Raw genomic sequence first — 10,862 nt, 5'->3', positions numbered from 1 at the left:
GGAGGGTCCACTTTCATGTAAAGGTCGAGAAGATTTTTTAACCAATACAACTAAGATGCAAGACACTACTTGTCACAAAGATCACTTATATTCTTCCATAAATCATATGCACCACTGTCAATTGAAATAACATTGAAGTACACTTGCTTAGATAAAGACAATATGTGGACTTGCATAACTTATCAAATTCATCCCAATCATCTCTATCCCAATTTCTTAGCTTTATAACCTTGGCTTTCAATGGCCTAACCTACTTCTTTGTATCAATACTTACCATATTTGCATCTTATAATACTGGAAGTTGTTACCATCCAACTTCTTGATGTTGAAAATAGCACTATCATTCGATGCATGTAAAGCATCTACCATCATGTCTACAAAGGACTGCAAAATACAAGAGTCTGGGCTACTCTAGTTATAGAAAAACAGACCCAAACTAAGCCAAAAGAAATGGTAAGGAGTGAGAAACTAAATAGTATATGACTATCCATAAACATTAGGCATTAGAGTGCTCAAACAATGCGTCTATTCTCAAAGAAATTGCTCATAAACAATTTTTAGCATTGTCGTCCATAAGACTATAGTAAATGACCATAATTTGTAGGTAAATGACCAAAGGATTAAGTTCCCACTACTGGGAAACAAATGCATAGATGCATCTAAGCATTCATATCAAGCATGTATCTACCACTAAAAATTCATTAATAATGATAGGTATAAGGCATCCAATCTCAAAAGAAAATCAATCAAGAGTCTCATGAATCTTTACAATAATGAACACTATAGCGTAAATCAAAAGAGCATAAAGAGTCTCTTGTTGACTTAAAAAACCAAGCTCCACAATATAAATAAAAATGACTCCCATTGGAAATGAATTCAGAATGCTCAAGAGCACCAAAAAACTCAATACATCAAGCACATAATATCCAAGAAGCCTAAGCGCATAAATGATACATCTAGGACTATATACATCCAATATATCTTCAATCCATAAGTGAAGAATCACTAAAGAAAATGGTTATTATTAAAATACATTCAATGGAGCCTAAATCCAAGCATTAGAGGTCACCATAAATATGTCTAGGCATAAATATCAATGCCCAACATCAATATAAGTATACAGAAGACCCAAATAGTATGTAGACATGTAATACATAAAGCTTTGTAACTTATAAGCTTGTTATCCAAACCAAAATTGTTATGTTTTGTGTAAAAAAAAGAATTAAAAACTACAATAATTAATTGTATGAGTACTTAGACATGTCGTTCTTATCATGCTAATCATTTTAAGCTATAGAACATCTCAATTCGATATTGTATGTAAAAGTTATGGCAAAAATATGAAAGTGTTATCAAGCTGCCATAATTGTTCACACCTTCTATAATATGCTATGTATCCACTCAAAATGAATAGAATGACAGCTTCTCAGCTCAATGAGTACTCAAAAAGCTTAGCTAAGCCTTGGGAAGCTCCTCAATTGTTGAGATATTGGCAATCACACTTGGCTTAGTCTCTTTGTATGGAGTAGTGTGGGCTTAGGATACAGAATCCTATATGCACAATGGTGGAAAGTGCATCCTAGTCTATTCCTATAAAGCATTATACTTGCTCTCTTTTTGAATGCAAATATAGTACTTTCATCCTTTTAGAAAAGTGTATGTGTCATTGTCAACACACAAGATTGTGTTTAAGAGTTCAAGTCTCAATCTTGGAACCTAATTCACTTGTGTGACATTTGGTCTTGATGTCTGTTACCTCATGAGCTCACTCTTCCTCTTTCAACCTCCATAGCCATGCTCTAGATCCGACATTGTAACATGGTATTAGAGTTTAGCTGAGCATGGCCCAGCTTTCCTTTCACTTCTCTCAACTCTCTTCATCTTAGTCTGGCTTAGTTTGAGTGTATGACTCCCATTCTTCACCTAAATCTCATACCCACTATTTGGCAACCATAGACAACCTGTACCCTGTCCACTTGGAGCCTTCATATCTCACTCTACTACAGGCCATATTTCTCAGTGCTTCCCTCTGGGGAGTTATTCCTTTGCTCAAGGTGCACAAAAAAAAATACAGAATCCCATATGCATAGTGGTGGAAAGTGCAGCCTAGTCTATTCCTATAAGTCATTGTACTTGCTCTCTTTTAGAATGCAATGATATAGCACTTTTGTCCTTTTAGCAAAGTGTCTGTGTCATTGTCAACACACAAGATTGTGTTTAAGAGTCCAAGTCTCAACCTTGGAATCTAATTCACTTGTGTGTCATTCGATCTTGATGTCTGTTACCTCATGAGCTCACTCTTCCTCTTTCAACCTCCATAGCTATGCTTTAGATCCAACATTGTAACATCAACTAGCCTAGAATAAGAGTTATAAGTAGAGAAGCTAATGCATACCACAAATGGACTAAAATGGAGTTTCCATGAAAGCTGTAAGTTAGGCTCTCTTCTTAGGCTAAATGCAATGTTGGTGAAGCTTCTTGAATGCCCACTTTGATACTATTTGAAAGGTGGAGTAGAAGTGAAAGCAAGAGAAAAGGTAAAGATGTTCAAGCAAAGAAGATAGAGACTGATGTGTGGGAACTCCAACGGTTAAAATGTGTGACCTGCCTTGTCTTATTCTATTATCCTAGTATGAATAAAGTATAAAGTGATAGTGATGGGTGACAGCTAGCCACCACATGTAGTGTATAAGTGTGCAGATAGTAAGTACAAGTAAATGTAGGAAGCTAGGCACAAGTAGCCTTTAACCCTCAATATGAAGTGGCTTCAGGGGCCAATATCAGCACTTAACTTTACATTCTGCTCCAACGGGACTGAAAGTGATTTGCATGTTGTCATACCATACTTGGACAACATATCCAAGCCATACTGTCTTTGGGATAGCCATATACCATCATCACATCTAATCACCTCAATGCCAAGGAAGTACCTTAGCTCACCTAAATCCTTCATCTCAAACTTCTTCTTCAAAAAATCCTTGAGCTCAGCAATCCCACTATCACTATCACTTGTAATAATCAAGTCATCCACATAGATGACTATGACGACCGAACCTGCATCTCCCTTTTTCACATAAAGTGAGTGATCAACATCAGAAACATAAAAGCTAATATTGACAAGATACTCTCTGATCTTGTCAGACCATGCTCTAGGTGCTTGCTTGAGCCCATAGAGCGCCTTCTTCAACCTGCACACATACGTGGGATGCTCTAAATCTTCATAACCTGATGGCTGATCCATATACTTTTCTTCCTGCAAATCACCATGCAAGAAGGCATTCTTCACATCCATTTGCTGCAGCCTCCAACCTTTGGCTGCTGCCAAAGCAATCACATATCTGATAGTTGCCATCCTAGCAACTGGATTGAAGGTTTCTTCATAATCTATGCCATATGTATGGGCATAGCCTTTTGCAACTAGCCTAGCTTTGTACCTACTAATAGAACCATCTGCATTGTGCTTAATCTTATAAACCCACTTACATCCAATAGCTTTCTTGCCCTTCGGCAATGATACTAGATCCCAAGTCTTATTGGCCTCTAATGCAGCCATCTCCTCATCCATTGCTGCATCCCAATGAGCATGACCAACAGCCTCCTCAAAACATGTGGGCTCAACATCCTCAATCACTTTCACCACATAAGCATAATGGTGAGCTGCATAACCTTCAAAACCAAATCTGTTAACAGGATATCTCACCCTGCTAGATCTGCGTACCACTGGATCACTCAATGGAGTCTTTGTCCGTGATTCTTGCTTTTCAGCTTGCACATGAGTGTCATGATCATCATCATCATCCAATGCATCACCACTAGATGCATACCAATTGCTCATTTCATCAAAGATGACATCCCTGCTCACTCTGAACTTACATGTGATAGGGTTATAACAATGATACCCTTTTTGCTCTAAAGAGTATCCAACAAAGACACACTTTTCAGCCTTTGGATCTAGTTTCTTCTGCAACTCATCTGGCACATGAACATATGCAATACAGCCAAACACTTTCAAGTGTGAGATATTAGGCTTCTTACTCATAAAACATTCTTCGGGGGTCATACCATGAACTGCAGCTATGGGAGTTCTGTTCATAATATAAACAGCAATATGAACAGTCTCAGACAAAAAATGCTTAGGCATATTCTTTTCAGCCATCAAGGCACATGCAACTTCTGCCATATGCCTGTTTTTCCTTTCTGCAACCCCATTTTGCTGTGGGGTATACCTGCATGTGAACTGTCTCTTTATCCCATGAGACCTCAGAAAATCACTGAACTCATTCGAGAGGTACTCTCCCCCTCCATCTGACCTTAAGCACTTTACTTTCAAGCCTGTTTCTCTTTCAACTACATCCTTGAAAGTTCTAAAGTGCTCAAATGCGTCACTCTTTTCCTTCATAAAATATATTCACAGCTTTCTAGAACAATCATCAATGAATGTGACAAAGTATGAAATGCCTCCAAGAGATGCATTTTGTGTAGGCCCCCAAATATCTGTATGCACAACATCAAGGATATTTCTGCTTACATCTCTGTCATGTGGAAAGGGTTGTCTTGCTTGCTTACCAAACTGACATGTTTCGCATACCTTATGAAATTCTGCAATTCTAAATGTAGGCAAACCTGTAACCAACCCTTTGGACTGCATTAATTTCAGCCTTTGTACATTTGCATGTCCAATGCGTTTGTGCAAATTTCAATATCTGCAACAACACCTTTTCCTTTAGCATACATAGCAACATTCATAGTAGGAATTCTAGCATCTAGAGTAAACATATGTCCAACTCTACTTCCCTTTGCAACCAACCGGCACTTGTCATTGAAGTCTTCTACAAAGCAACCCTTTGCATTAAATCTGACTTGCTGCCCTTGCTCTACCATCTGAGCGATTGACACCAAGTTCTTTGTAATAGATGGCACATGTAATACATCTGAAAGACTCTTTGTCTTACCATCATGCAAGGACACGGAAACTTTTTAAATGTGTGAAATTGGGTGGCATGAATCATCACCCGTCTGCACATAACATGTATTTTGCAAATCTTGCATCTCTCCAAACCATTCTGCATGGCTAGTCATATGATTGGATACACCTGAATCAACATACCAAACATCATCATGTGTCTCTTTCCTGTAACAACATTCAGCATATGCTGCATAATAAACAGACGTTCATTTTTGTCTTCATTCTGTTGTGAAGACGATGCATAGTTTCTTTGCTGCAACTTACCATTGCGAATATCATCTTTCTTAGTATAACATTCGGCTGCAATATGACCTATTTTGCCACAGTAGTGACACACAATACCAGAGTTGTTAAAACCTCTGTTTTGCCATCCATTTCTTCCTTTAGAGCTTCCCCTGCCTCTAAAGTTTCCTCTGCCTCCAGAAACCTGCATTTCACCAAACTGTTGATTGAACCTTTTTTGCTGGTTATCGCCAGCATGTCCCATACCACGGCCTCTCGAAGAGGATCTTCCATGTCCCCTTCATGAACTCGAGTAAAATGCTTGGACATGTTCACCATTTCTTTCAGACGAATCACCCTGCATATTGATCTCTTCAGTAATCATGAGAGAGATCAGCTTATCAAAATCTGGAAATGGCTTCTATACATATACTGAAGTAATAAATGATTTCCATGCCTTCTCATTGTTAAGGCCACTTAGAGTGGATGAAACCAAATCATCATCATTTGGCATTGCATCAATCGTTGCTAAGGCATCTGCAATGCTCCTCACCTTCAAAACATACTCATTGATAGACATTTTCATTTCTTTAAGGCATTCAACTCTTGCTTGAGTTGAATCTTTCGTGCCTTTGTATTTACTGAAAACATGCTCTCAAAAATTGTCCAAGCTGCATGTGAGTATTATCAATTACTGTAGATAGCCAGTACAACACCTTTTTGTCTTTCGCATTCCACTCTTTCCATGCTTTTAACTCATCTGCAGTCTGAGGGATACCTAGCTCTAGCTCCTTTTCTTCACCTGAAACAAATTCATAATTTTGACAGTTTGGGCCTGCGTTTGCTGAATTTGTGGTCATATTTTGGATTGAAAATCATGGCTGGCAGCTACATCAGAGCAAAGCTCTTGAAGTATATAATGGTCAATTGTATACAACCAACAACAGAGATTGGTGGGGATTTGCACCATGAAGGAGATGCGGTGGCTATAACCACGGAAAAAAGGCCCTTTCTAATAAGGAAGTTCGTCACACTGAACTTCCATGAAGGGTAGTTGTTCTTGTCAAGCTTCTCAATAATGGGATTTCCACTGTTTTCTATCATTATCACAAAACTAATACCAAACAGCAAGCAAATCTTCTGCAACCCTCGACCTGTAGTGCATAGCAATACACTAGACAGCCTTTTTCACTGACTGCTCAACAATACATGTAATATGCAACCAGTTTGTAGATAAACCTTGTGTTTATTCGCTGATAAACACCTTCGAACTTACAGATCTGAAATCTGTAACATGTGCACCTGTATACGATAGACACAGGTGAAATTGCAAGATACCTTGAACTATTGTCCATAACCTTGCGAGTCTAAACGGGACCTGAAATGACCTCGAATGGCCAAAATAGCAGCGGGCAAGCCCTAAAAGCCTTAATCTACAGAATACACAGTGCTCTTCGTGCACACCAAATCTCACTGCAATCTGAGATTTCTGCTCTGCCCTGCTTCTGATGCCTCCACATGCACTATCCAAGAGAGAGAGTGGAAGAATGGGAGAGCTTCTTACCCGTTGTTTGCTTGCTCGAACCTTGCTTCTTCTCCTTCACTTCAGCCTTCGAAATCAGCCTCTCTCAGTGGCGCGGCTCTGATACCATGTCAAGAATCGCGTGATGGGGGGACTTGCTCAAGATGCTACATCGAACACACACAGAATACACAAGGAGAAGCTCACTCAAGAGACAAGAAGAGGGATGGAGGCCAAAACGTTTTCTTGCTGGTTTTTTCTTCTTCTTCCACACACTTTTCAATGTACACAAAGTATAGATAAGATACACCATAAAGGAAAATGGCCTACTAAGTCAAACAATGCATAACCGACTACACTAGTCAACTGGAGCTATAACTATGCCATCTGTAAATAGGTGTAACAACCTGAATATAATAAGTAATGAGTCAGTGGCCATGTGAGAGTCATAATGATCACCGACGTGCTAAGTATAGACGTGTGGACCCATCTAACCAAGTGGTCCATCATTAATGGCCGCATGTGTTGAGCTTGTCATGTCAACATCAGTGACTTGTTTACTTGTAGAAAAACTCATTGGATAATCAAGGTTATACTGCATCAATGTGCACATGGAAGGTAATAGACTAATCTAGGGCTCTTAAGATAAGAGTTGAAGTTAGAGACATTTTAAGCCTTGCATAAGCTTGCTGACATTCTTCGATCCACTTGAATACTATCATTAGCATATACAAAGTTCTAGCAACCAATGCATAGTTTAGTACAAACCACCGGTAGTACCCTGTGTGGCCTAAGAAGAATTCAACTCCCTTGAAGTTAGTCGGAGGGGGAAGGTTTACAATTACCTTGACTTTCGAGGAGTCTGTGGCTATCCCATTCCTTGACACAACATGCCCTATGATACAACCGTGCTTCACTCAAAATTGACACTTAAAGGGTTCAGTGAGAGACCATATTGCCTACATAGTTCGAAGACTATTCGTAGCTTTTCTAAGTACTCTTCCCAATTGGTGTGGATGCACAAGTCATCTACGAATACTTCCAACCATTTTTTGAACATGTCCTTGAAAATGGTACATATGAGGTGCTGGAAGGTAGCAAGGGCATTGGTCAGCCCAAATGGTATGACTATGTAGGCAAACACCCCCATTCAGTGGCGAATGTCATCTTGTGTCTATCGTCCATATGGACTTGCACTTGGTTATAGCCCAAGAAGTCATCCAAGAAATTGTAGGCTTCTTTTCCTACCACTCTCTCTAGCATGTGCTCAATGTATGGTAATGGATAGTTGTCTCTCTTTGTATCTGCATTGACCTTTTTATAGTTCACACACACTCGAATCTTTCCATTCTTTTTCATGACTATCACTATGGGTAATAGCCAGTTCGTGTGCTCTATCTTGTAAATGAATCCTACATTTAGTAGCTTGTTAATCTCTTCCTTCATTGCATATGCATGCTTAGGACTCATTGTGTATAGTCATTGCTTAATTGGTACTGTATCGAGGGTCACCTTGAGAGATCTATGAGATTAGTCTATTTCTCCTTAGTTAGGTTGTCTATTATGTACATGGGTCAAGGCTTGTCCCCTTCTCTTGCTAAGTGGAATTTCTTAACTTTGACTGGTCCATCAATGGGTTCACTCGCCTGCACTTTATACTTGGCTTCTACTAACACCACTATTCAATCACCCTTCTTAAACTTCGTGAAGCGCTTGGACTGCAACTATTTCCTTCTCTCTTCCTTTAGCCTCTTGTGCCTTAGGTGGACTAGGAGGTCTCCCTTGGTGCATTTGGTCCTTAGGTGGTCGAGGCATTTCAAGGTCGCTATCATAGCTTACTTCTGACTCAGAGTTGTACTCACAATCCTCACTAGAAGAGGCTATTTCCCCTAGTGGTCATAATTATGAGGTTGACTCCACGCCAAATAATGATGTGGTGGCAAGCTGGACTAATCCTGCTTGCTTATAATCTACTACCTCTAGGTGTTCTAGCCGAGTTCGATCACAATTTATCTTGAAAACTCCTTTGTTCACTCTAAAAGTGTTGATCCCTTGGGATTTAGAGTCTGCTTTGATTTGCTCAATTACTCCTCCATCCATGTCATATTCTATAGCCTCCACTTCCTCTTCACTTTTCTGAGATGAAATAGTATCTTCATGCTCATCATTAGAATCCTCATATTCAAACTGTGTGTTGTTTTCAGGATTCCTGTTAGATTTTTTCTCACTTGTAATGAGAACCGAGTTGTATGATGACAGGTTTAAGTCATGCACCTTCGTCCATTGCCACTCCTTGCTTTCCATGAGATCCTTGAGTTGGGACATGATAGGTAATTGGTGTCAATCACCTGATGGAACTCTTGGCCATCATGCATAAGGGAATTATGGGTAGGTTAGAAATTGTGGCTTTGTTAGGTTTTTCAATATTCATCCTCATAATCAGAGAATGGCAGATCAGTGGTTGCCAATACATGCATCCAGTCACGCTCATCCTCATTACGAGGAATGTACTTAGTTAGGGGTCCATAATCACTTCTAGCCTTTAAGTCACCCTTTAACATGACAGAGATGGTATTTAGGTCCACTGGTGAAGTTTTGCAAGTACCCATGTCTACTCAAACTATTTTTGATCGATTTCCTAAGAATATCAGGCCATTACCCCAATCCTCTATCACTCGTACATTCCTCATCCAAGGTCTGCCTATCAAATTATCATAATCCACTCTCTTCATGACTTTGAAATTCACAGAGAATTGAATTCCTGGTATCTTTTAAGGCCAATCCTTTTCAGGGCTCTAAAGGGTCTAACCTTCATCTGATTTGCTACAATGCCATTGAACCGTGCAGTTTCCACTAGTGGCTTTCCCCAAACTTGCAAGACTGCATGGCTAAGTACACTAACTCCTACTTTTGTGTCCACTATCCCCTTTCGCGTTGCATCTCCTAGGGCAATGACAGGTAAGACTGTGTGCATCTTAGTGCCTTCCCAAAAGGCATTCACTCAAATAAAGTATTCAACATTAGGATTGGTATGTGCGTCACAATATTATGGTTGGGCAAGTCTTGTAGTTCATGTCTATTGGTCTATTCTACACATTGCTTCAACACTTGCCACAATGCAGGGCTTTGCTTAAGTGATTCTCCTAGTGGCAATGTTATAGGCGTTGATACAAGTGTGGTGAGCAAATTGCTAACCGTTTTTCCCTCCTCTGCTTCCATGAACTTCTTGCCAATGCTCTTGGGCAAGTCATCGATTCATGGCATTCATGTTCTGCCTATGCAAATGTGCATGCGGTGATGTTGCTTCTCCTGCCCTCAAGTACATGGGAGAGACTCGTGGGCTCACGGTTGAGGGTTCATTAATCTCATCCTAAAGGATAGGTTCGACATCTTGCAAGTGGGATTGTGCTTATTTCATCCATTCTTTGACCTTATCCACAACCTTTAGCTACTGTTTAGGGTTAGGATACTCTCCAACCTCAGCACTTCCCTTCTCCCTCATCTTAGGAGCAAATGTTTCTACTTCTGCATCAGTAACCTGCTTTCCCTTTATTAAAGTGGTTGCGCTCTCTATCTTGAGTATTATTTTTGCCTCAGTCCCCTTTCTTCTCATTCTTCAACTCTTCTAACCTATAGAGGCTACATTTAGGTTGTTAGGTTAAGGTAATGAAATACCGATCTGCTTCCTTTGGCTTGTTTCATGACATTTATGGGGATGGGTGTGAAATTGTTGTGTGGGGACTCGACACAAAAGAGTTCGAGTGGCATAGAAGGTATGATTGCCAAACTAGTGGAGGGTTTCTGCCTAGCACAATCGGCAAATAAGTGTGTGATTCCGCATTCGGGACACCTCAAGTCAATCTTCTTGCTATTTGCTTGCTCCTTTTCAGGGTAGCAGGATGAGATATGCCCCGGATGACCACACATCCAACATGCTATGGGCTCATGGTTCTAACCTCCTCCTAGGTCTCTACCTCCCCCTCTACCTAAAGCCATGACCATCACATGCCTAAAGTCCATCAGTATGGATTACCATCCTCGTTATAAGAGACATAAGGGCTCATGTAGAAATCTTCCTCCAGTGGTTCCTCTACAAAGTGCATGGGAGCATCGCTTGGTGGATGGGTCACTATAGGTCCTAGTAGTTTGGGG

This window comes from Lygodium microphyllum, chromosome 7 (assembly GCF_053477565.2).
Source record: "Lygodium microphyllum isolate KBCC chromosome 7, Lygodium_microphyllum_v1.1.10, whole genome shotgun sequence".
Taxonomy (NCBI): Eukaryota; Viridiplantae; Streptophyta; class Polypodiopsida; order Schizaeales; family Lygodiaceae; genus Lygodium; species Lygodium microphyllum.
The sequence above is the reverse complement of the archived record's forward strand: the minus strand, read 5'-3'. Positions refer to the sequence as shown.